This window comes from Balaenoptera borealis (assembly GCF_965194805.1).
Source record: "Balaenoptera borealis genome assembly, chromosome: 3".
Classification (NCBI taxonomy): domain Eukaryota; kingdom Metazoa; phylum Chordata; class Mammalia; order Artiodactyla; family Balaenopteridae; genus Balaenoptera; species Balaenoptera borealis.
The window spans coordinates 125,457,866-125,481,847 of record NC_138866.1 but is presented as its reverse complement, the minus strand read 5'-3'; the positions used below and the strand labels follow the sequence as shown (position 1 = coordinate 125,481,847).

The window sequence follows — 23,982 nt, the reverse complement described above, 5'->3', positions numbered from 1 at the left end:
GAAAACTGCCCAGCCAAACTCCCAGGACATGGCCACCACCTGCTCTATCACCAAGCTAGAAGGAATGAATAGAAATGAGATGTCTTCAAAAAAGAGAAATAAGACGTGAGGACTGTGTTTTGGGCATGCACAAGGATAAAAACAAAAGTAAATGAGTTAGAAGAGAAAAAAAAATATCGAGTCTTGATAAAATGAAGGCCTATTCTATGATGAGACTCATCCTTGCAGGCCAGGGGCCAAGGACTGGCATCCTCCTCCCAGCTGTGGGCCTCCAGTTGGGCCTCTCAGAGCCCCATCCCTTCCTGCATCTGCCCCAGGCCAGCTGGGGTCATTGAGGTTGAGCATAAATCAGAACACCCTGGACTGGGACCTGTAGGAGAGATGCCAAGGACACTGGCGATGGAAGACCCGGCTGTGAGCCACGTTGTGAAGAAGTCCTGGGTACCAATGTATCCTCCTTTCTAAGTCAGCCTAATTAATTAAATTCGTCCTGTCTAATTTAACTGCCTAGTAACTCTGGATAACCAGACTGGATCCTTTGTTCTTTGTAGATCTCACCTCCTGATCTCTGTTCTCTCCAATCTGAGGGCACAGAATGAAGGAAGAGAGTGGCTCCACAGGCCCCGGCAGCCCGTGACATCCCTCCTCCATCCCCCACCCTCCCCCCTGCCCACCCCCAGCCAAGCCTAGGTGGCTCTGGCCAAAGAAAAATTTCTGTCCTGGCAGAATGCCTCCTGGGGGCAGGTGGGTGTTTTCGAAACATTGCTCCCTGCTGAGCCCCAGGGGAATTTATTTTGCAGATTCACGAGCAAAATAAATGTCATTGTTAAGCCACTAAGTTTGGGGATGGTTTGCCACACAACCATAGTGACTGGGAAGAGTGCATTGATGTCGAAATTGAAGATGGGTAAGTCAATCTCCTGCTGTGCGAAGATTTAAGTGCCTTGGACTGACGTATTTATGCTTCAGTAAAAAAAGTTGTTGTTGGGATAAGCCCTGAGACAATGTACATAAAGTGGCTGGCGATGCGCCTGGCACACAGCACGTACTCAAGCAGTAAACAGGAGCGGCCATCACTATCATCACCCGCTCCTCTCCCAGTACAGGTAAGTGTTCAGCAAACGGTATTATGTGGGAAGTAGCTGCCCCGTCGCTGGAACCACAGAAAAGACACCAAGGGTTTTCTGTGGCCACTCACTAGTCCCCACACTGACGTGCCTTGCTTTTTCTTTCATTCATGGACCTCTTTCTATTAAAGGTTTGTCTTTGCAAACTGGTCTCCAGCCAGCTTCCGGGTTTAAAAATAGGCTCTGAGTTTAGCTGAGGCCGGGTGCGCGCTTTGGCGGTGCGTTAGGGCAGGGGAGCAGCGCAGCAGGGCCGGCGCCGCGGGGTGGCGGAAGGTCGCGGTGGCTGGGGCGCAGGGGCACGCGGGGGCGGCGGAGGGCCTGAGGGCGCGGGGGGCGCAGGGGTGGCGGAGGGCCTGGCGGCGCGGGCGTCTCCCCGTCGGGCCGCAGGTACCGCCCTCCCTGGCAGGTCACCGTGACCTCGGCGCCGCGCTCGCCCAGACTTGCGCTTTCCGATCTCTCCGCGGGGCGTTTCCCGGGACAGGAAATGTCGGCGAGGTCAGCGCGGGCCACCCGCTGCCTTGACTGTGGGCGGCCGCAAGTGCCACAGAAAGGGCGACTGAGCGAGCGGCGGGGTTCAGGGTGTCCCCAGGCGTTCTGCACCTCCACCCCCCACCCCGTCACGAAGCCGCGAGCTGGGCGAGAGGAGGCGTCTTAGTGCCCTTGACTCGCATCGACAGTTCTGCTAAAGTGAGGTCTGTGCGCAGGTGAAAGTCCCTGGGCGCCGGGGGCCAGGCTGGACCCCGCCTCCCCTCCAGGAGCCCCAGTATGTCGAGAGGCAGGCGAGCACAGACGTAGTTCCAAGATAAAGCTACAAGCTCAGCCTGCAGGAGAGTCCAGGCTGGGGTCCGCATGGATCTCCTGGGGAAGGTCGTCCAGGAGCCTGATATGAGCGGGTGTGAAAGGATTGGTATGACCGCACCCATCCAAGCGGGCAGCGAGGCCCCATGGCAGGAACAGGACAGAAAGGCCCCGGACAGCAAAGATCCAGGGGAGAGGACTCGGGAGGATGCTCAGTTTGGTTAGAGTTTAAGGTTGAAAGAATGTTGGATGGGCAAGATTAACCCGCATCGGCCATTCAGACCTTAGCTCAAATGAGCACCCCATCAGCCAGCCAGGAATATTTGATAGAGAAGAAGGAAGGCAGGGGTGTAGATCCTGAGAGACTGAAAGGTTGAACAGACTGGGGCCATCTCAGAGCAAAGTAAGGTCTCAAATTGTCCAAAGGACTGTCAAGGTGTATTTGTCAGAAGAGGTCACCCTATGCTGCTGCAACAAACAGCCCCAGATCTTAGAGTCTGAGCACAGCAAAGGTTTATTTGCCTTCTGTACATTTATTTCTCACACACAGTACACTTCAGATCTGGGCAACTCTCAGGGATGCGATTAACCAAGTGGCAGGTGGCCCTCCAAGCTGCACCCACCCTGTGGCTCTGTCTCCCCTCAAGAACTCCTATCTGGTCAATGTGTATGGAAGAGGGAGAGGGCCTGGAGAATCATGCCTCGCCCTGGATGTCACAGACAGCATTCCACTCACAGTGCACAGCCACCACCAGTCACATGACCCTTGACTGTGAGGGACTTAGCAGTGTCACCTCCCAAGAAACTGGAAGCAGAGGGAGACCAGACGTTCGGCAACAGAAGTCTCCATCCAAAGGGCCTGAGCCCCAAGGACCAACTCTGCCTACACTCTGCTTTGGCAGGAGGCTGGCTCGTTCCCCAGGCCCTGCCCGAGTCACCTGTCAACGACATAAATGCACAGCCTTCTGACTGGCTTGTTAAACGTCACATTAGCAAAGTTTTGGGTAAAATGACTAGGGTTAGCTGAATCCACTCTCATACGGACCACCCCTCTCCTCTCCAGGTGAGGTCCCTGCTGGAAACACAAGCACTAGGACGGTGAGCAGAGAATTTAGCAGGGGAATACACTGCCCTGTCTGCCCAACTTACTCTTCCCTCTTGCCCTCACAGGAGTGGGCATATGACCCTGGGCTGGCCAAGCTCTGCCTCCCTAGCACAGGGGTCCATCTGGGCTGGGCGTACAACCAAGGGGACCAATCAGAGTGGCCTCAAGGACTTGAGTTCTCTGCTGTGAGGCTCTAGCTTGTCTAAATGGAGCTGTTGATGGCCAGCTTGACAATCTGACCATGTGAGGGAGCTGGCTGCAGGAAGAAGTGAAAGGGGGATGGGGGACAGAATAGAATTATGTACAGAGAGGTTGACATGTTGACTATGGATGCAATGTGAGCTCCTGGATCCAACTATGCCTGAAGCTAGTAATCCTGTTACACAGCCAATAAATTTCCTCTTTCTGTTTAAGCTAATTTGAACTGTATCTTCAAGCAATTACAAAAAAAAAAAAAAAAGTTCCTGAGTAATACAATTACTAAATGGCCTTTGGCCCCACACCCTAACACAGAATTCTTCTTAGCTGGGCTGTACTGCTAATATCCCTCCTCCAGCTGAAGCTAGGGTTCTAGGGCCCTCCGTTTCCTTAAGGCCAAGCTGTTAGTGAAAGAAAAGCAAGTTACCTGGCCTGGGTGTGGGAGTGGGAAAGACCCAGGCCTTTCTACTGGGGCTGTGTTTATCCCTGGGACATTCCTCTCACACCCAATCTTCCCTTTTCTCTTCAGTCTTATGTCCTGTGGTTCCAGGGGTCAGGACCTGATGGAAGTAGGGTGCCCCCAGGACTTCTAGAGAGCCCCAGCTCCTCAGATATAGGGGGCACAGGGGCCAGCTGAGCAAGCCTTCTCTGTTCCCCCAGGGGAAGCATCTGGGGACCAATACCCCACTGCAAGGTCAGGGGCTGGTGAGGGACAGGGTTTGGGGAACAGAGACCCTTTCCAGTGAGCTTGGGTGGAGATCACAGCCATCCACATGAGGGCTCGTGGGCTCAGAACACGCACAGCTTCTGTCTCTCAGGCTCTGTTCAGGGCCTTCGGGATCCCACTCCTCTGACCCGTTCTTTACACATCTGCCATTTACACAAGGTCTCTGCTGTCTGGTGGACTGTCCCGGCTGCCTCAGGCCTGCAGTCTCAGCCCCCAGCCCTTACAGACTGTGGGTTCAAAGGTCCAACCATGGAGCCCAAGGTCTAGGAGGTAGAGTTGACAAATACAGGACACCCATGCAACATTGGGGCCATGCTGATACTAAAATTGTATTCATTGTTTATTTCAAATTCAAATATAACTGGACAGCTTGTATTTTTATTTGCTAAATGTGGCAACAGTAGTGGGAAGAAGCACCAGCAGGGAGCAGGGCTGACATAGAAAAAGGACCCCCGGCTTGCCTCCTGCCAGTTCTGTTTCCTGGGCTGCACCCCATCCCACAGATACTCGGGCTGTAAAGCAAGGGGAGCTTCCCTTACAAGGGGAGCTGGAGATGGCTGCAGAGGCACCCAGAGCAAACCCCAGCATGAAGGCAGATAGCTGCCCCACCCACATTCCCCACCCAGGTCACCTGCCAAGCCCCTCTGACCAGCAGATCCTCTCCGTGCATGAAGTCGCTCTGGGCAATTATGGTGTAAAATCTCGCAGCAGCTCTGGGGGCCGTTAGACGGTTGGGTGTATCTCTCATCTGGCCCAGTGACTGTCTTTCCATGGAAAGATAATAAACATTCACTGCCTCTCACCCTTGCCCACACTCAATGTGAGGTCCCAGGGGAACACCAGTACACCATGGATGGCTGGGAACCAGGGCTGGTGCCCACACGTCTGGCTGAGCTGGGGGGTCAGCCTGCACCCTGCAGCCCCCACACTGCCCCACTCCATGGTTGCTTAACCCCCCGGAGACCGGCCTGCAGCAGGCTTGCATCTGTGGTCCCTGCAGCCCGGATGGACCTGAGCTGCGGGAGGGTCGCATCTGGATATCTAGTTCCATCACTGGCCGCAGAGCCCTGCAAGAAAGTGCCCATCAGAAAGGGCTCCGTGGGCACTTTCGCAGATGGGCATCATTGTCACCTGGCGTGGAATAAAGGGGCTCCACAGCCACGTGGAGCTCACAGCAACCGTGGACAAAGTCTCTCTGAACAGCCTCTTGGGTCCCCCCATCCTCCCCCCACCCCCGCCACACATACACAGGGCTCACCTGGGTGAACTGACACTGCCCTCACCTTCAACTCCTCCCACCCACTGCGGTGGGCAGGGCCACCAGGCCTCTCATCCCCACGTGATTAGGAAGAAGCACCTCCACCCTGAGCACCTCCTGCCACACGAGGTGATCTGGCTGTGCTTTGATCGTTGTCACCACCACCCACATTTAGAAGAAACAGGGCTCGCTCGGAGGGGCAGCGAGTGCCACATGTGGCCACGTGGGCACCTGTCTTTGGAGGTGTGGCCTCGAGTTCCTCCTACCTGCACCCCCCCCAAACACTTGGCCCCTAGGAAATCCCGAGTCTGGGGTAGCGCTCCCAGGCCTGCCCCATGGGCAGGGGCAAACCTTCCTGCCCTCAGGTCCAAAGCACAAGTGCACCTGACTGTGGAGCACAGGTGCCCGGGGACTGGGTGCAGGACTGTGGGGCCCCACACACACAACTCCTTCCTTTTCAGTGTTTGCCAAGCATCGATTGTGACCCACTAATGTGTGGACATAGCTCAGTGGGAGGTGGCCAGCGGAAAATGGATTGGATCACACATCAAGTATATCGTGTGAGTTGATGTTGTTTCCTAAAATTTGCGTCAGTCACAGATACACATTTATGTATGTTTACGTGCGTCTATACAGAAAATGTGCGTGTATCACGGGTAGGGTGAATGTGGGGCACATACAAAGAGTGTTTCTTATGAAAATTGTATCCATTATAGATAAATGTTTGTATTTTGCATACACATGTACACACATTATACACACATGCATATATACACGTGTACACTCGTGTGTGTATGGGGTTGCTATGTGAATTGTATTATCTCCCGTGAGTCACAGCCAAGAAAGTTTGAGAAACTCTCTTTTATTCTGTTTACCTAAAGAGAAAGAAAAACTAACAAGCCAAAGATCCCTTGGCTTTTCAGGAAACAAGCACCAGATGTTTTTAGTGCAGGCTCTGAAGGTTGAGGAGTGGTGTGGCTGGCCGCCACAGGCACTGGAGGGCGTGTTAACATTGCCCGTGGATGTCCAGGAAAGTGCTTGGACTTAGGAGGCAGGAAACCTCGGCTCCAAGACCACGGCCAATACCTCAGCTTCCCGGATCTTCCACGTTCCTCACCTGCCTTACCTGTACACATGAAGGTCCTTATGTGTGGCCCTAAGGAGACCCTCCTTCCTTCTCATTCTCACCAGCAGAGGTTTTTAACTTGCAAAGAAAACCCAAGTCATCCCCAACGTCCCTTACAGTGACAAAGGCCTCTTAGAACCAACCTCACCCTCCTAGCGTGCAACTCACAAAGGAAAAAGACATAGACAAACACTTAAAACAAGCAACAACAACACACGCCGAACCCATCCCCTCCCTCAGCCAGAGTGTGTAAGATACACACAGGAAGGAAGTGGCCGGGTGATTCAAAGAGGCCGAGCTGCGATGTCTCAGGAAAGGAATATTTTCCGACCGGCCTGCCCTGTCTGTGGTTGGGAACAAGGTTTCAGATGTAGCCTTGGCCAGTGCCCCCTCCTGGACCCCCACCGGCGCTGCAGACACAACAGCGAGAGTGGATGGGTGCGGGAAGGTGCCCAGCGGGCCCGAGCAAACTTGCTCCCGCTGGTCCTCGGGCCAGCACTGTGGTCCAGGGCCGGCAGGTAGGCCTGGGCAGCTGCACAGTCTGCAGGGCCGAGGGAAGACCTCCAAGAAGCCTGTTTCTCCATGTGCTCCCAGCCGCTGACTCACCCACAAACCTGTTTTTGATTTCTTGTCATAACGAGCTTCAGGCCCTGGCAGATCCAGCCCTGTGGAGGGTGTCACTCCCTAGCAGAATCCCTTCCACACCCCTGCGACCCAGGAGGACCCGGCTCTGAGCTCGTCCTGCCCGTGCCACCCCACAGGTCCAGGCTCAGTGGGTGGCCAGCACCCTGATTTGTCTGTGCTGTTTGTTCTCTGCCTTTCCTCTCTGTCCTCCATCTAAGAGCCCAACCCCATCCCCAGAGCTCAAGGCCACCTCCTCTCCCTTGCTGAGACTGACCTGGCATTTTACCATGTCAGCAGCCGTGTGTCTAGCTGTGTGGGCCTGAGCAAGTTGATGAACTCTCTGAGCCACATTCCCCATCTGTAGGATGGGGATAATCAAGGTGCCAGCTGAGGCAAGGTCATGGCTGCAAGGCACTGAGCCTGTGCATGGTACCCCTGGCTCCGTGAATGTCAGCACCAGCGGTCATGATGATAACTGGCCTTCCATCCTCCGACAGACATAATCTCTGCAGTAGGACTTATTGGTCCTGGCTCCATCTTCCCTTAGTGCCTATAGAATCTTCCCTGCATACAGCCTGTGCTCAGAAAAGAAAGGTGAGGGGATGTGTCTCCTAGCTGTCTGGAGACCCTGCACGGTGGAGGGCAGCTAAGAGCCAGAGGGTGGCAAACAGCACCCCCTGCTGGAGGGGCAGGAGCAGCTGGGGTGGCCACACCTCAGCTGCCGGGGACTGGCCTGGGGCCAATGTCCACGGCCCAGCGCCCAAGACATTGGTCAGTGTTGGCCCTGCTCCAACAAGGCAGGGTCCGGGCTACGTCCAGACCAAGGGCTCGGGAAGACCTTGCAAGCTGAGTGCCCAGTGTGGGTGTGTCTTTGAGTTGACGTTTCCTGGGGCCCTTGAAGGCTCTAGAATCCAAGCCCCCAGGCTGGCTGGGCACCCCCACCCCTGACCGTCGGCAGGAAGAAACCAAGCACACTCACCCACGGAGGCCAGAGCTGACCAGGGCACTGGGCTGTCACAGCCCCAGGGCCTGCGGGGCGGCCCACGATGGGCAGAGGAGGCTGGATGCTCCTCTTCCTCCTCCAGAGGCCGGTGAAGTAAGGAGGACAAAAGGCCGCATTCCAGGGCCCCGCATGTGCTCAGGCAGAGGGAGACCCCGAGAGGACAGCAGTCTCGGCCTGGAGTGGGGTGACTGGGCCTCCCGTGTGTTCTAAGGAGACAGGTGGCCGGACGAGTTGGTTCAGGGAGAGGAGGGGCTGGGCCCTGTCTCATGTCGTGGAGGCACTGAGGACAAGAAGCCCAGGCCACCACCAGCAGAGGCCAGACGCCCCTGTGGGCCTGTCTCCTGCTTCTGCACATCCTGATGAAGTTGAGAAAGGTGAAGGTGGTGTAGTCCGCGCAGTTCATTTGAATATCTTTACTGGTGTTGAGGGCACCGTTGCTGAGGTCACTTAGATTTTCCAGGCGGAGGCTCATGTTCCTCAAGTTAAAACAAACACGTGGGCTTCCCTGGTGGCGCAGCGGTTGAGAATCCGCCTGCCAATGCAGGGGACACGGGTTCGAGCCCTGGTCTGGGAAGATCCCACATGCCGCGGAGCAAGTGGGCCCGTGAGCCACAACTACTGAGCCTGCGCGTCTGGAGCTTGTGCTCCACAACAAGAGAGGCCGTGATAGCGAGAGGCCCGCGCACCGCGATGAAGAGTGGCCCCCGCTTGCCGCAACTGGAGAAAGCCCTCTCACAGAAACGAAGACCCAACACAGCCAAAAATAAAATATAAATAAATAAAAAATTAAAAAAAAAAAAAAAAAAAAAAAAAAAAACACGTTGTTCTTGAGAATTTCGGGACAGAGAATTGTTGAGGGTTTCTGGCTCTTCCCAAACAAATGGGCTATTCTCAAGCTTGTGAAATAGAGAGGCCTGCAGGACAAAGGCCAAGAGGGTGCCAGGCCCTGCGCAGACCAACAAGGCTGGCCTTGGATGGATTGGCCCAGCACCAGGGCCCAAGAGGGGCACCTTTCAAAGAAGGGTTATGGAGGGGAATCTCAGTGGGGTGAACCCAGGGGATCATGTTTCCCTTATGATCAAAAGCGAGGACCTGGTCACCCCACCTAGGCGTGGAGCCATAGCACGGGGCCTGAAAGCCAGAGCCATCTGGGGCTTGCCTGGCCATCCCATCGAGGGGCTTCTCGGCCTCCGTGCTGCTGGACATCACACAGGATCCCCTGATCCACTAGCTCTCTACTATCCCCTGCAATCTCCTCTCTCCTCAGGCCTCCTTCCTCCCCAGCTCCTGCCTGAGAAAAGAGACAGCAGAGAGAAATTCTGAGACCTCTGCCTGCCAGCCCTGTGCTCAGAACCTTCTCTCCTGTCCCACCTGGGGTACAGCCCAACCTCCATTGGTGCACCCAGGATGCAGTTGCAGATTTACCAGATTTACACTTCCTCCCCAAACTACCAACACAACCACACAAGCTCAGTGAACAACAGGACATTGGGCGAGGAAGGACGGTGGTCCCTGGGAGATGGGAAATGGATGGGGTGAGCCCTGCTCCCTGCCTGAGAGGTTTATGGGCTGCAGAGCACACTGGGGGCTTCCTGGATGAATACAGAGGGCTCCCCAAGTTCAGGAGATGGAGCTGGACATCCAGGGAGATAAAGGAAGCTAGAGCTTTAGGACAGAGGACCTAAATAGAGACCACTGCCAAGAGAGAGCCCTGGCGATCTGCAGAGTACTCACACGTGCCTGTGAAGAGTGCTGTAAGTGGGGAGAGACCAGTACCCTGTGCCCACTTGGGGTTCCACCGGCCAGACTGGAACTTCAGATTCACTGGGTATCGGGAAATAGTGCTCAGGGGTTAACCCAGACTCTTAGATCTAGATTGAACACAGCTCCAAACTCACCTGACAAATCACAAAAGTAAGACCATAGAAGATCAAACAACTTCTAAGTAACTTTATTGCATCTCAGAAAAAAACTCAAGAATATTTCTCAGAATACAAAAATATCAAGTCTACAACCCGGTAAAATCTACAACACCTGGCATCCAAATAAAATGGACTTGCCAAAAAAAAATTTAAAGATTAAAAAAAAAATTTTTTTAAACCAAGGGGAAAAAATTAAAAACAAACAAACAAAAAATAGAATGACCTTGCCTACGAAGAAGCAAGAAAACACATCCCTAAAGAAGAGAGCTGGGCCTGGTCAGCTGGCCAGCACAGAGCGTCTTCTGTGGGCCAAAGGCCGGGCCTGCCTGGGCAGCAGCAATGAGGGAGCAGAGGGCAGGAGGGTCCCCTCTCCTAGCACAGGAGCTCCTCTAAATGCTGGAGGATGACGAGGGGGGCGGGGTGGGGAAGAGGTCATCAAATACACAAAAGAACCAGGAAAAAAGTCTGGTTCCACATCCCCCTCCAGTAATACTAGATGAAAGGGTTTTTATACTTGCTCTAATTTCTATTTTTCCTCTTTATTGTGAATATACATCCAGAAAAAATGTTTAAAATATGTGTTCAACTAAGCAAGTTATTGCCAAGCAAACCCCTGTGTCACCACCAAATGCATCCCAGTGGTACCTCCTCGCTCCCTGCCCCCTGCCTGGATTTCTGCCCCCAGGTATTTGCAGGAAGCCCTTCCTGAAATGGTTTTATAGTTGACCAGGCGTCCTTGTGTCCAGTGATGATAGTGAGAGCTGCGTGTCTCTGTAACGCCTATCAATGGAATCAAGCAGTGTATGCACAGCTTTAGATCAACCTTCTTTCTCTCAATATTATGTACTTTGAAGATTTAACACTGTTGCTGGCTGCATCTGTAGTTCATTCTATTCCTGCTATATAGAATTCAGTGTATGAATATGCTTTCTTTTTTAGTCCATTACTCTGTGGATGGACATTTGCATTGTTTCCATTTGGGGACTCCTTTAACAAAAATACATAGACTGAGTGGCTAAAACAACAAACATTTATTTTGCACAGTTCTGGAGGTGGGAAGTCCAAGATGAGGGAGACTGCATGGTCGGGGTCGGGTTCTGGTGAAAGCCATCTAGACATCTTTGTGATTTAAAGATGGCTGTCTTCCCATGTGATCTCACATGGCAGAGAGAGAGAGAAACTCTGGTGTCTCTTGTATAAGGTCAGTAATCCCACATGTGGGCCCCACCATCATGACCTCCCAAAGGCCCCACTTCCAAATACCATCACATTGGGGATTCAGTTTCAACGTATGGATCTGGGGGACACATTCAGTCCATGGCAGAGGCTATGATCAACATATTGCTAAGAACATACTTGTGTATGTCTGTGGCTGCAACACACACACATGCTAGTAAGTAAGTAGCTCCTAGAGGAACTGCAGGCTCGTGGGTGTGCAAATCTTCAGCTTAGAAGACACTGGCACACCATTCTCCAAAGTGATTACAGCACCAGCAGTGTTAAGAGTTCCTGTGATTTCACACCCTTACCAACCCCTGCTGTTGCCAGTCTTGTTGTGTGGAGCTAGTTCGTTGTGATTTTAACTTGCATGGTTAAAGCACATGTGTATGTTTATTGTCCATTTGCATGCCCTCTCTTTGGAAATACCTGCCCATTTTTCCATTTTACTCACTGTTCTATATTTTTCTGATTTTTAGATGTACTTTTTTTTTTTTTGGCTGTGTTGGGTCTTCGTTTCTGTGCGAGGGCTTTCTCTAGTTGTGGCAAGTGGGAGCCACTCTTCATCGTGGTGTGCGGGCCTCTCACTATCGCGGCCTCTCTTATTGCGGAGCACAGGCTCCAGACGCGCAGGCTCAGTAGTTGTGGCTCACGGGCCTAGTTGCTCCGCGGCATGTGGGATCTTCCCAGACCAGGGCTCGAACCCGTGTCCCCTGCATTAGCAGGCAGATTCCCAACCACTGCGCCACCAGGGAAGCCCCAGATGTACTTTACATATTCTGGATATGAGCCCCTTGCTGGTTACATGTGTTGCAAATACCTTCTTCCACTCTGTGACTTTATGTTTCTCTCTTTTAATGGTATCATTGATAAAGAAAAGTTACTTAATTTAAATGAATCAAAGCCATCAAACATTTTCTTTATCATTAGTGTCTTTTGAATCTTGCTTAAAAGACCTTTCTCTAGGCCAAGATCATGAAGTTATTCTTCTATATTTTCTTCTACAGCTATATTATTTGCTTTTCATCTTTCTTTTTTTATTGTTAAAATATATATAACATGGTATTTACCATATTAAGTTCATTCACACTATTCTGCAACCATCAGCACCACTCATTTCCAGAATTTTTCATATTCTCAAACTGAAACTCTGTACCCATAAAATAATAATTCCCCATCCCCTCTCCTCCCAGCCCCTGGTAGAAGCCATTCTCCTTTCTGTCTCTATGAATTTGACTACTCTAAGTACCTCATGTAAGTGCAATCATACTATACTTGTCCTTTTGCGTCTGTCTTATTTCACATAGCATCATGTCCTCAAGGTTCATTCATGTTATAGCATGTGTTAGAATTTCCTTCCTTTTTTAAGGACTTTTTCATCTTTTCAAGCCTATACTTTTATGCACTTGGATTTTTCTCTCCTCAGTATATACTGAAAAGACTGTCCTTTCTCCATTGCTCCTGCAGGGCCACCTTTTGTCATAAGTCAAATGAGCTTATGTGCCTGGGCCTGTTTCTGGGCTCTTTATTTTGATCCATTGGTTTATTTTATATTTTTGAGCCAATAATCAGGCCGAATTCATGGGCTTGCCACCAATGCCGCTGCTCAGGGCCCCATACTCATTAGAGCCCAGCACTTGATTTAATATTCGCCTACTAATGTCTTGGAATTCTTGAAAGGCCTCACATTTTCATTTTACACTGGGTCCTGCAAATTACACAGCCAGTCTTGCCAGTAACACATTGTATTATTTTAGTTTTATAGTAAATTTGAAAACTTCCCACTTTCCTCCAATACTTCTTTAAGACTATCTTGGCTATTTTTGGTCCTTGTCATTTCCATATGAAATTTAGAATCAGCTTCTCAAGTTCCACCAAAAAAACCAAAAACTGCTGCTTTTGTGATTAAGGTTACATTAAATCTATAGATCAGTTTATGGAGAATTGAAAATACTGAGACTTCTGATCCAAAAACATAGTTAATTCCTCCAAATACTTAGATCTCTTAACATCTAAAAAAGATTTTTACATTTTCATCCCTATGCATGTTGTACAAATATCCAAGGAAGCTTTCTTAAACTGTGGTAAAAACATGTAACATAATATTTACTATCTTAACATTTTTAAGCATATAGTATTATTAACTCTGCCCACATTATTGTACAAGGGTCTCTAGGACTTTCTCATCTTGCAATTCTATACAGCTCCTCACTTCCCCCTCCCATTAACCCCTGGAAATCAGTGTTCTACCTTCTGCTTGCAAGTTTACTATTTTAGATCCCTTATATTGATACAAGTAGAATGATACTGTATTTGTCTTTCTGTGACTGGCTTATTTCACTTGGCATAATGTCCTCAAGGTTCCTCCATGTTGTAGCATGTGTCAGAATTTCCTTCCTTTTTAAGACCGAAAAATATTCTATTATATGTATAGACCACGTTTTCTTTACCCACTCCTGTTGACTTTTTTTTTTTAATAGATCTTTATTGGAGTATAATTGCTTCACAATACTGTGTTAGTTCCAACACTTGGATATTGTGAATAATGTTGCAGTGAACATAGATGCACAAATATCTCTTTGAGATCCTGTTTTCAATTCTTTTGGATGTACATCCAGAAGTGAGATTGTTGGAGTATATGGTAGTTCTATCTTTAATTTTTTGAGGAACTGCCATACTGTTTTCCATAGAGGCTGCAGTCAAACAAATTAGATTGAATTATTAGAGGAAGTATCATTAACTATGAAAAAGTGATGACTATCTCGTTTTGGATTTAAAAGCTTTTATCACGGGGACTTCCCTGGCGGTCCAGTGGTTAAGACTTCACCTTCCAGTGCAGGGGGTATGGGTTCGATCCCTGGTCAGGGAGTTAAGATCCCACATGCCTCACAGCCAAAAAAAACAAAACATAGAACAGAAGCAATGTTGTAACAAATTCAGTAAAAAGTTTAAAAATGGTCTACATCAAAAAAATCTTTAAAAAGAAAGTTTTTATCAGAGGCAAACCAAGAGAACCACAATAGTTTAAGATATTCCAATAGCCATTTTAAATTGTTCACTAGAGTGTTTCTGCTGCCAGAGCAGAAAAATCTGCCAGTCTAGTAGAGTTTGCCAGAAGTTGATACAACAAAAATAACATTCAAGGATACAAATGATCAATAAGACTTAAAATAGACTTATAAACTGGATCGGTATTACACCATTAAGATGTATGTACACACATATAAAGTTCTTGACCATCTCCATAAATCCAATTTCAGCTATTTTGAAACTTTAAAAACATACATCTACTATGTATTCAAAACAAGTAAAAAATAGGGACTTCCCTGGCAGTCCAGTGGTTAAGACTCCATGTTCCCAATGCAGGGGGGCACGCGTTCGATCCCTGGTCGGGGAAGATCCTGCATGCCTTGCAGTGTGGACTTAAAAAAAAAAAAAGTAAAAAATACTGAAAATGGTTATCTAGTCACACCAACACTTTACAATCTTTTCTTTTTTTTTAAATTTATTTTTATTTTTGGCTGCGTTGGGTCTTCGTTGCTGCACGCGGGCTTCAGTAGTTGTGGCTCGCAGGCTCTAGAGCACCGGCTCGGTAGTTGTGGCACACAGACAGCTTAGTTGCTCCACAGCATGTGGGATCTTCCCGGACCAGGGCTTGAACCCGTGTTCCCTGCATTGGCAGGCGGATTCTAAGCCATTGCACCACCAAGGAAGCCCAACACTTTACAATCATTAAGGCTATTTTCACAGACATAAACTATTCACCAAGAACATATGTAGAAATTGCCTTTAACTAAATATTATTCTATTTAGTATACTGCTCACTTTTTAAAAAACTACAACTGTTAAAAAATGTTGATGCATCTTAAATATTTGTGCTAAAAAAGTTACCAGAAACAAAATACTAAAAACATTTTTGACTTGGTAATGCATTATCCCATTTATCTTTGGCTAAATGTAAAATCAGTTTTTATTACCTGAGCACAACATTAACACAGAGAAAAGGGAAAGGGAACCCCCAGGATTCAAACTTTGCCAGACAATCTAACAAATAGAAGTTAAATGTACTGATTTTAAATGTTAGCTTTTACCTTTAACATAACTACTCAGTGCTTACTCAGCATATTATATTTGCAAATAAAATTGACTTTGGTAGTATTTTCTCACAAGTCATTAATTACACAAAGCTTATCTTGCTCCCATAAATAGTCAATCTTCTATCTTTCCCCTCAAATGCTCTTTCCAACTACTGGACCTTTAGCAGGTCAGTAAGATGAATGGCAAGATAGCAATGCTTTATGTGACCCACTAAGCAAGCAGTTAAGACACCCATAAAGAGAAGATGAGGAACTATGAATCTACGAAAATCTATGAAAAAGGCAGCTCTCACTAAAGCTACTAACCATTGAAATCTGGTATTATCCAATGACTAAAAAGTTCCTTTGGTTTTTAAGTAAAAATAAAAGACACATTTTTCATTTTCACTGAGAATTTTATTGAACAACGTATTCACCATTTTGTTCCACTGCCTTGTGCCTTTTTTCAGGCAACTCATAATTCCATCTTCCCAAAACTTTTTATCCTTTTGAGCAAAGAACTGTTCCAGGTGCCTTTTACAGTCTTCCAGGGAATTGAAATTTTTTTCTGTTAAGAGAATTTTGTAAAGACCAAAATAAATGGAAATCCGAAAGTGCAATGTCTGGTGAATACGGCGGATGAATCAGAACTTCCCAGCCAAGATATAACAGTTTTTGCCTGGTCATCAAAGAAACATGCGGTCTTGCGGTATCCTGATGGAAGACTATGCATTTTCTGTTGACTAATTCCAGACGCTTTTCGTCAAGTGCTGCTTTCAGTTGGTCTAACTGGGAGCAGTACTTGTTGGAATTAATCGTTTTGTTTTCCAGAAGGAGCTCATAATAGAGGACTCCCTTCCAATTTCACCATATACACATCACCTTCTTTGGATGAAGACCAGCCTTTGGTGTGGTTGGTGGTGGTTCATTTCACTTGCCCCACGATCTCTTCTGTTCCACGTTATTGTACAGTATCCACTTTTCATCACCAGTCACAATTTGTTTTAAAAATGGAATGCTTTCATTACGTTTAAGTAGAGAATCGCAAGTGGAAATATGGTCAAGAAGGTTTTTTTTTTTCCTACTTAACTCGGGGGTCCCCAACCCCCAGGCCGTGGACCGGTACTGGTGCGCAGCCTGTTAGGAACCAGGCCACACAGCAGGAGGTGAGCGGCAGGCAAGCTAGTGAAGCTTCATCTGCCGCTCTCCATCACTCCCCATTGCCCACATTACCGCCTGAACCATCCCCGCCGCCGCACCCCACCCCCCACCCCCGTCCATCTGTGGAAAAATTGTCTTCCATGAAAACGGTCCCTGGTGCCAAAAAGGTTGGGGACCGCTGGCTTAACTTACGTGGAACCCAAACATCAAAGCGATTGACATAACCAAGCTGGTGCAAATGATTTTCAACACTTGATCTGGATATTCTGAGTATGTCAGCTATCTCCGCGTGGTATAATGTTGATTGTTCTCAGTGAATGTCTCGATTTGATCGCTATCAACTTCAACTGGTCTACCAGACTGTGAAGCATCGTCCAGCAAGAAATCTCCAGCATGAAACTTCGCAAACCACTTTTGACATGTTCGATCAGTCACAGCACCTTCTCCATACACTGCACAAATCTTTTTTTGCATTTCAGTTGCATTTTTACCTTTCTTGAAACAATAAAGCATAATATGCTGAAAATGTTGCGCTTTTTTTTCCATCTTCAACATTAAAATGGCCACACAAAAATTCACCAATTTTGATAAGTTTTTTTAAAATGCACGCTGATATAACAGCTGTCACAATACAATCTAACAAAATTGTTTTGAATGAAGTTAAAGATAACTAAGTGCTACTAGAGCCAGCTTACAGGAAAACCGAATGAACTTTTTGGCTAACCCAAGCTTCATTAAGAAGAGGCCCATGAAAGCACAGCACTCTCTCACCTGTAAAAGTAAAAAAGAAAAAAGAAGTACTGGGTTAGTTGTGATTTCTCTTCATATTTAAGAATACTCACATCTGGGAGAGCCATCAATCTTGTATTACGATATTTCTCAAAAAATTAGGCAAGTGAGTAAGGCAATGTATCCATCAACACTTCAGATCAAACTTGAATATAACAAAAAAACCTTAGCATCTAATGTAAACGACTAAAAACAATTAGGATATCAACCTATTTAAATCACCAAATCACGTATCACCTGCTAAGCAAATAAAATCTACTATAGCTATCTACTGGCAGGGTTGGTTTATTTTTCAATATACATCTGGGATTTAAAGAAATTTTAAGACCTTATGCTCTACTTATTCTTTCTCTGCTTCCAACCCTTTTAAACTGATTAAACTAAGAAAAACATTCTATACATAAAAATTTCAATGTGCATCAGATACAGCTGTTTTTTTTTAAAGAGGTCCCACTATGTTCATGCCTTCAGTGTGGTCAGTGATGCTCTGGGTATTGGGCTGCTTCAATAAACAACAACAACAACAACAAAAAAAACCAGACAAGAATTCTAACCTTTGGAACTTACACTCTATGTTGAACCTACCATTAAGACTTGCAAGACTAAATAAAATGTTAGTGACTGGAATAAGATCTGGAAGACATCCCTGCTCATCAGACAAATCAGGCAGGCAATTCCTGGCAGTACCTCAAAATATCATTTGATTGTAGAAGAAATAGATTTCTCACATTATTTTCAGTCCACTTGGTTTCAACAGACCCAGAGGTAACAGAAGTGCCAACACAGTCAGCTCTTTTAGCTCTAAAATTAAAATAGCCTACTAGCTCAATTCTGAAGAGACTATAGAGCAGTATGGGTGACACTGATATGTAACCAAATAGTTTTACACAATTTACTGGATTTCATATTTTAACTGTTCTCATAAACAATAAGAAGAGTGACTGATAAGCTACTAGGGAAGGTCACAGGGAAGGGCCCAAGCTGAGGAAAACAACCGGTACAAAAGCATAGAAGAAACATGATATAAATTCTTGTGCAGTGGTCCACTCTGAGAAACCACTGCCTGAGGCTGCTAGGCCTATGCAGAACTTAAAGTGGAGACTAAAAACAGGGAGACCAGGGGCTTCCCTGGTGGCGCAGTGGTTGAGAATCTGCCTGCCAATGCAGGGGACACGGGTTCGAGCCCTGGTCTGGGAAGATCCCACATGCCGCGGAGCAACTAGGCCCGTGAGCCACAACTACTGAGCCTGCGCGACTGGAGCCTGTGCTCCGCAACAAGAGAGGCCGCGACAGTGAGAGGCCCGCGCACCGCGATGAAGAGTGGCCCCCGCTCTCCACAACTAGAGGAAGCCCTCGCACAGAAACGAAGACCCAACACAGCCATAAATAAAGAAATAAATAAAAATTTTAAAAACAGGGAGACCAAAGACTTTTCCCAACAGGGATAGAACAGAAATAGGTATGAATCAAAAGCAGTGAGGATAGCTAAGCCAAAGCAGAAACAGTTTAAACTGACTTCCAGCATGGTGGGAGCATTAATCAGAAAAGGAAATGGAGGGAGGGGGTTTCAGATCAATTTTGGAATAAGTTACACTGGCTACAGGATGTCCAAACTGGAGCCATCTAGTAAGCAGTTGAGTATATACATCTGGAGCTCAAGAGAAAGCTGGGCTGGAGCCATTGCTGAACACTGTGGACAAGAATGAGACCGTGGGGATGTAGATAAGGTTTAGGGCCTAAGCAGCAGCACCAAAGATCAGACCTCTGTGCCTAATTTAACTCTCCAGGTACTCTTTAAAGCACCCTGAAAGTGGCCTTACTCCCCTCTCCCTCCTTTTGTCTGCTGCTGCCAAAGACAACTGCACTGAGGCTAAGACCCTTTGACCTCCATTCTAGCTACCTGGCCCTAACATCCTGTTGAAAAAATATACAGTAAGTTGAGGAGTATGAGCCAAGATAACAAATGCCTATTTTTTCACGGAAGTGGAAACACTGTTAATTGGGGAAGGAGCAAACCACTGTCTCAGATATGTTTTTTTAAACCTTAATCCTTGCTAGTATCAAACTATAAAGGTAATTTTGCCCAATGCTCTCAAATTCAAGGGTGATGAGATTCCAGTTCCCCATCCTCCCACAGGTTTGCTTACTGGGAACATTACTCAAAGTCCAGCATCAGTCAGTCTCCCGACAAGCCAAAAGAGACTTCCCCCTGACAATGGGCTAGATGCCCAATAGTCTTCTTTACCTTATGCTTTAACATTTCAAGTGGAAGACCAAGTCTGGTGCAAACCAGTCACTGTGCTTAAAAACTGCTTATAACATATGTTGTATCATTATTAAATTAAGAAAAACTTTCAAGTTTAAAAGAATCATGAAAAAAACTATTCCTGATCATTCATATCCCCACAATTACAGAAGCTCAATTCTTCTGCAGTGTTTTAATACAATTTTAGTTCCAACAGAATATTCCTTTTTCCTTACAAGATATTCTCTGAAAATGTCTTATAAATAACTAATTATAATTTCTTAAAGATGGTTATACAACTCAACTTTGACACAAGAGTAGAAAACATGTCTGGAAAGTGATGGTAACTGCATATTCTTGGGTAGCTTTAGAACCTTACAGAGGGGCTTCCCTGGTGGCACAGTGGTTAAGAATCCGCCTGCCAATGCAGGGGACACAGGTTCGAGCCCTGATCTAGGAAGATCCCACATGCCGCAGAGCAACTAAGCCCATGCTCCCACATGCCGCAGAGCAACTAAGCCCATGCTCCGCACTACTGAGCCCAAGTGCCACAACTACTGAAGCCCGTGCACCTAGAGTCTGTGGTCCACAACAAGAGAAGCCACCACAATGAGAAGCCCGCACACCGCAACTAGAGAAAGCCCACACAGAGCAACAAAGACATAATGCAGCCAAAAATTAATTAATTAATTTAAAAAAAATCTTGCAGATACATTGGTTCCTACTCTTGTCTAATTCACCACTACAGCAGCACATGGATTCTCCTTCACTATTATCTCCTCTCACTCTACCATCCCTCTAGTTTAGAACTAAAGCACTTCCTCCAGAAAGCCATCCTTAACTGTCCCAGACCTGGGTGATTCTCCTTTGATATCCTACAGTGGGGATTAATTTTTTGTGCCATGGACCCTTCAGTCTGATTAAGCCATTGGGCCTTTTCCCAGAATTTTTCTACAAACACGTAAAACAGTATTACAAAGGAAACCAACTGTACTGAAATAGTTTTCAAAACATTTAAAATATCATGTTCTATGGTATTATATGAGCTCCTTAACTGATGTAAACATTTAGCTGCTGATCCAATAACTACCACAATTCTGAAGTAATGAAGAGCATACATTACATCTGAATGTATCTCCCACAACTGTAATGCTGGGATGTGAAAACATACAGCTAATACTACTGTGGGTTTTTTTGTTTTTTTACTTTTCTTTTTATTTATTTATTTTCTTTTTTTTCTTTCTTTTTTTTTTTTTTTTGGTTGCACCGGGTCTTAGTTGCGGCACGCAGGCTCTTCATTGTGGTGCGCGGGCTTCTCTCTAGTTGTGGCATGCTGGTTTTCTCTCTCTAGTTGTGCAGTGCGGGCTCCAGAGCACGTGGGCTCTGTAGTTGACGAGCGCGAGCTCAGTAGTTCTGGCGCGTGGACTTAGTTGCCCCGCGGAATGTGGGATCTTAGTTCCCCCACCAGGGATGGAACCAGGGTCCCCTGCACTGGAAAGCTGATTCTTTACCACTGGACCACCGAGGAAGCCCGGGTTTTCTTTGCTTTTTTTGTGGGGGAAGGGATCTACATTCATAACTGAAATACTAAATTTTAGCGAGACTATAGAAAAAAAACTTTTTCCCGTCCAAGTTCACGGATCTTCTGAATTATGAACACTGACCCTAGATTAAGAATCCCTGCTGCAAAACATCTAGTTTTAAAAAAAAAAAGCAATCCATAGAACTCACACAGTTTCTCAGGTGGGAGAAAGCAGGTATTAAGAGTCAGTTATAGCAGAAACACCCTTGGAAACCTCTTAAATATTCCATAAAGTTACAATATACTTGTGTTTTGTGTACATGACTCAAAGTAATTCTAACGCACATTAAAGTTTGAAAATCCCTACAACAACTTTTTGCAGACGTCTCGACATCCATGGTAACTAACACATACACCCATAATAATGAATGGGAATTTTAAAAAGTTCTTGCTTGCCTTACAGAATTTTACTTCCATTTTAGTTTACTATTAAGCCTCCACTTTAATATAAATTAATAGATGCGCTAATTGTGAAAATTAAAGAGCTGTCTTCCACTGAATCAAGTTCTACCGTCAGCCAAGGCATGTCGATCAAAGACAATAAAAACTCAACTTTCGAATCACTGTTAATCACATATTATTGCAATTAGTCAAACAACTGCTGTACTTAAAAGATGACACCAAGGCAATGGGACTTATAAATGGAAACAGAATACCATTAAGGTCGTTTTTATTTATTGTTTTACAAGCAACTGCACAGCAAGAGCGCACTCACATTCCCATAGGATCTTGGCACTCGGCTTTTCAGAAAGCAAAGGGATGCCTTCGGGCAACACAAAGCCGACCTAGACGCTCACGCTTTTTCTCTCCTGTCCCCACCCACCTCCTCTTTGGGGTAAACACCGGGGAACCGGTCCCCGGACGGTGGCGGTGGAAGAAGGGGGCGCTGCATCTACCCTAAAGCGGCGTCTGCGGCCGGGAGCCGGGGGATCAAGGCGCTGGCGGCCAAGATGGGATGGCCATCTTGCAGCGGCCGTTTTACAACGCAGTTCTCCCGCCCCCAGGCGCGAAACCCACCCCCCCAGCCGCAGCCCGGAGGCTCCACCGAGCGCGACCACCTCAGGGCTCGAGGTCGCCCCCGGAGCACCAGCCGTTGGCCGCCCACGCAGCCGGAGGGCCCCGCACCGGCGCCCGAAACCACCGCCGCTCCCTCCCCTCCCTCCTGCCACATCTCTTCCCCTAACGGCCACCTTGGCGCACCCGTCCCTTCCCTGCAATAGGCTACTTTCTCCAGACCCTCTTCCTCATAACAACAAACACTGCACTCTAAGGCTTTGCCACGCAGCAACGGCTCCCTCTGCCACTCTAATGCCTGCCTAACGCTTTCGCTTCACAAGGTATTTTCTCATGACGCACCGAAATAACACGCCGCAATGCGCTTTCCCCGCACAAAGCCCTGCCCGCTGCCTCCCCGCAGCGCAGCCCTTGCCGCCCCCCGTCCCCGAACCTCAACCACCCCAGCCCGCCTGCCTCCCTCTCCTGCGCCTGTTACCGAGCCCAGCCTTGTTCTGCTCGCCGCAAGACAGGCCAATAAATCGGGTGCTGAGTTGTTGGAACAAGGAATAACCATTTTAATCAGAAAGCTAGCCGACCCAAAAGACCGCAGACTTGCATCTCAAAAAAAAAAAAAACCATTTTACCTCAATCCAAATTCCGGCTCCTTTTATAGAGAAGAGGGGAGGGGGCGAGGCCCACTGTGGCGCCCACCAATGGCTGAGCGGGACCACTTACCGGTGGCTCACTGACAGTTGCTCGCTTTGGGGTGGGGCCCGCTGCTGCGCCCACCAATGGCTGAGCGGCGGTTGCTATAGCAGCGAAGCTGCTAGGACTCGCGCCTGCCCCTCCCCTATTACAATTCTCCCTCTCCCTTTACACGCTGTTAGAAGCCTTTTCCACAGGGGCTCAGACTCACCTTCCTGGAATTTAGGCTTCAGGTCATGCTTCGGAGCCATTTGTAAGCGATTCGCAGCCGCCTCCTCCTTCTCCTACCTCACCCGACTACTGCCCCCTACTCTCTATCCCACCCAACTCCGCGTCGGACGGGCCGTCAGGCACCTCCATCTCTACATCCTGGGCCGGATTTACCAGCACCCGCGGAGCTGACAGCATCGCGACCCGCGCAGCCGCTGCTCCAGCCAATGGCAGCCCGCTGCGCACGTGCCCCTACGCCGGCGCCGCCCTGGGGCAAGTCAGGATTGGTAGCTCCAAGGCACTTGAGGCGCCGCGGGGTGGGGGAGGGGCGGCGGCTTCTTCCCATCTCCCACCCCTAATGCTCTGCCCCACCCCCACCCCCGGGCTGCCTGGGATTTTTAAAGCTTAAATTTGATTCTGTGTGTTGTTGGGCGATGGGAAAGGAGGCGGCGCCTCACCCGCAATAAAAGAATGGGAAAGGCCCAGTTTCGGAGGCCCTTAGGCAATATAGGGCCACAAAGATGTGGGCTTTGAAATGGCCTGGGAGAAAAGGCTACCTCTGAAGCCTACGTTCAATAGCATCTCTACTGGTATCTGCATAGGAAAGCTTTAGGGTCAGCAATCTGGCCGGAAGAGGGTAGGTAATGGAGTCTGCGTCTAGCAGTTTCGTTGTTTAGCAAGCTCACTGCCAGTTTATTTGGTGGGACTGACGGCCATCTGTCGGGTCCTGCTCCTCCCCTTCTCCAGCCCCGGTCCTGCGGAAATGAGGACGAAGAGGGAGACACAAGGCAGGCTGGGGGGAGTCGAAGTATGGCTTTCTGAGATAATGGAGTTCAGCCCACCAACGACAGAGGCCAACGTAAATAATACCATATGATACCGAGGTCGGGGTTCTGCACCTGCCCTATTTGTGCAAATTTTTGTCACCTAATTTCTTTGAGCTATTATTGAATATACACACAAATGAATTTCCTCATGTCAGTTACCCTGTTCAAAAACTGTGTAGTTTGCTCAGCTGCAAAATGGGAAGAATAGCAGTACCTTTCCATCGGTTTACTGTGAGAATTGCATGGAAAGGCTTAATGCGGTGCTGAACAGTGAACTGGTGCTCA

General features: G+C 47.9%; 1 long non-coding RNA gene across 2 annotated transcripts in view; it reads right to left on the bottom strand.

Moving 5' to 3' along the window:
- The window catches only part of LOC309624921, a 999,471-nt gene extending 976,195 nt beyond the window's left edge, over positions 1-23,276 (bottom strand). Inside the window, exons 1-2 of one of the 2 annotated variants that reach the window (XR_014242210.1) lie at positions 22,872-23,276; positions 8,462-17,114 (exon numbers count right to left, since the gene is read on the bottom strand). This is a non-coding gene — a long non-coding RNA (uncharacterized lncRNA). Of the gene's footprint in view, positions 1-8,461; positions 17,115-22,451; positions 22,662-22,871 lie in introns of those variants that run through there. The other variant, XR_014242211.1, reaches the window with a different exon arrangement.
- Between the last annotated feature and the right edge of the window lie 706 nt (positions 23,277-23,982).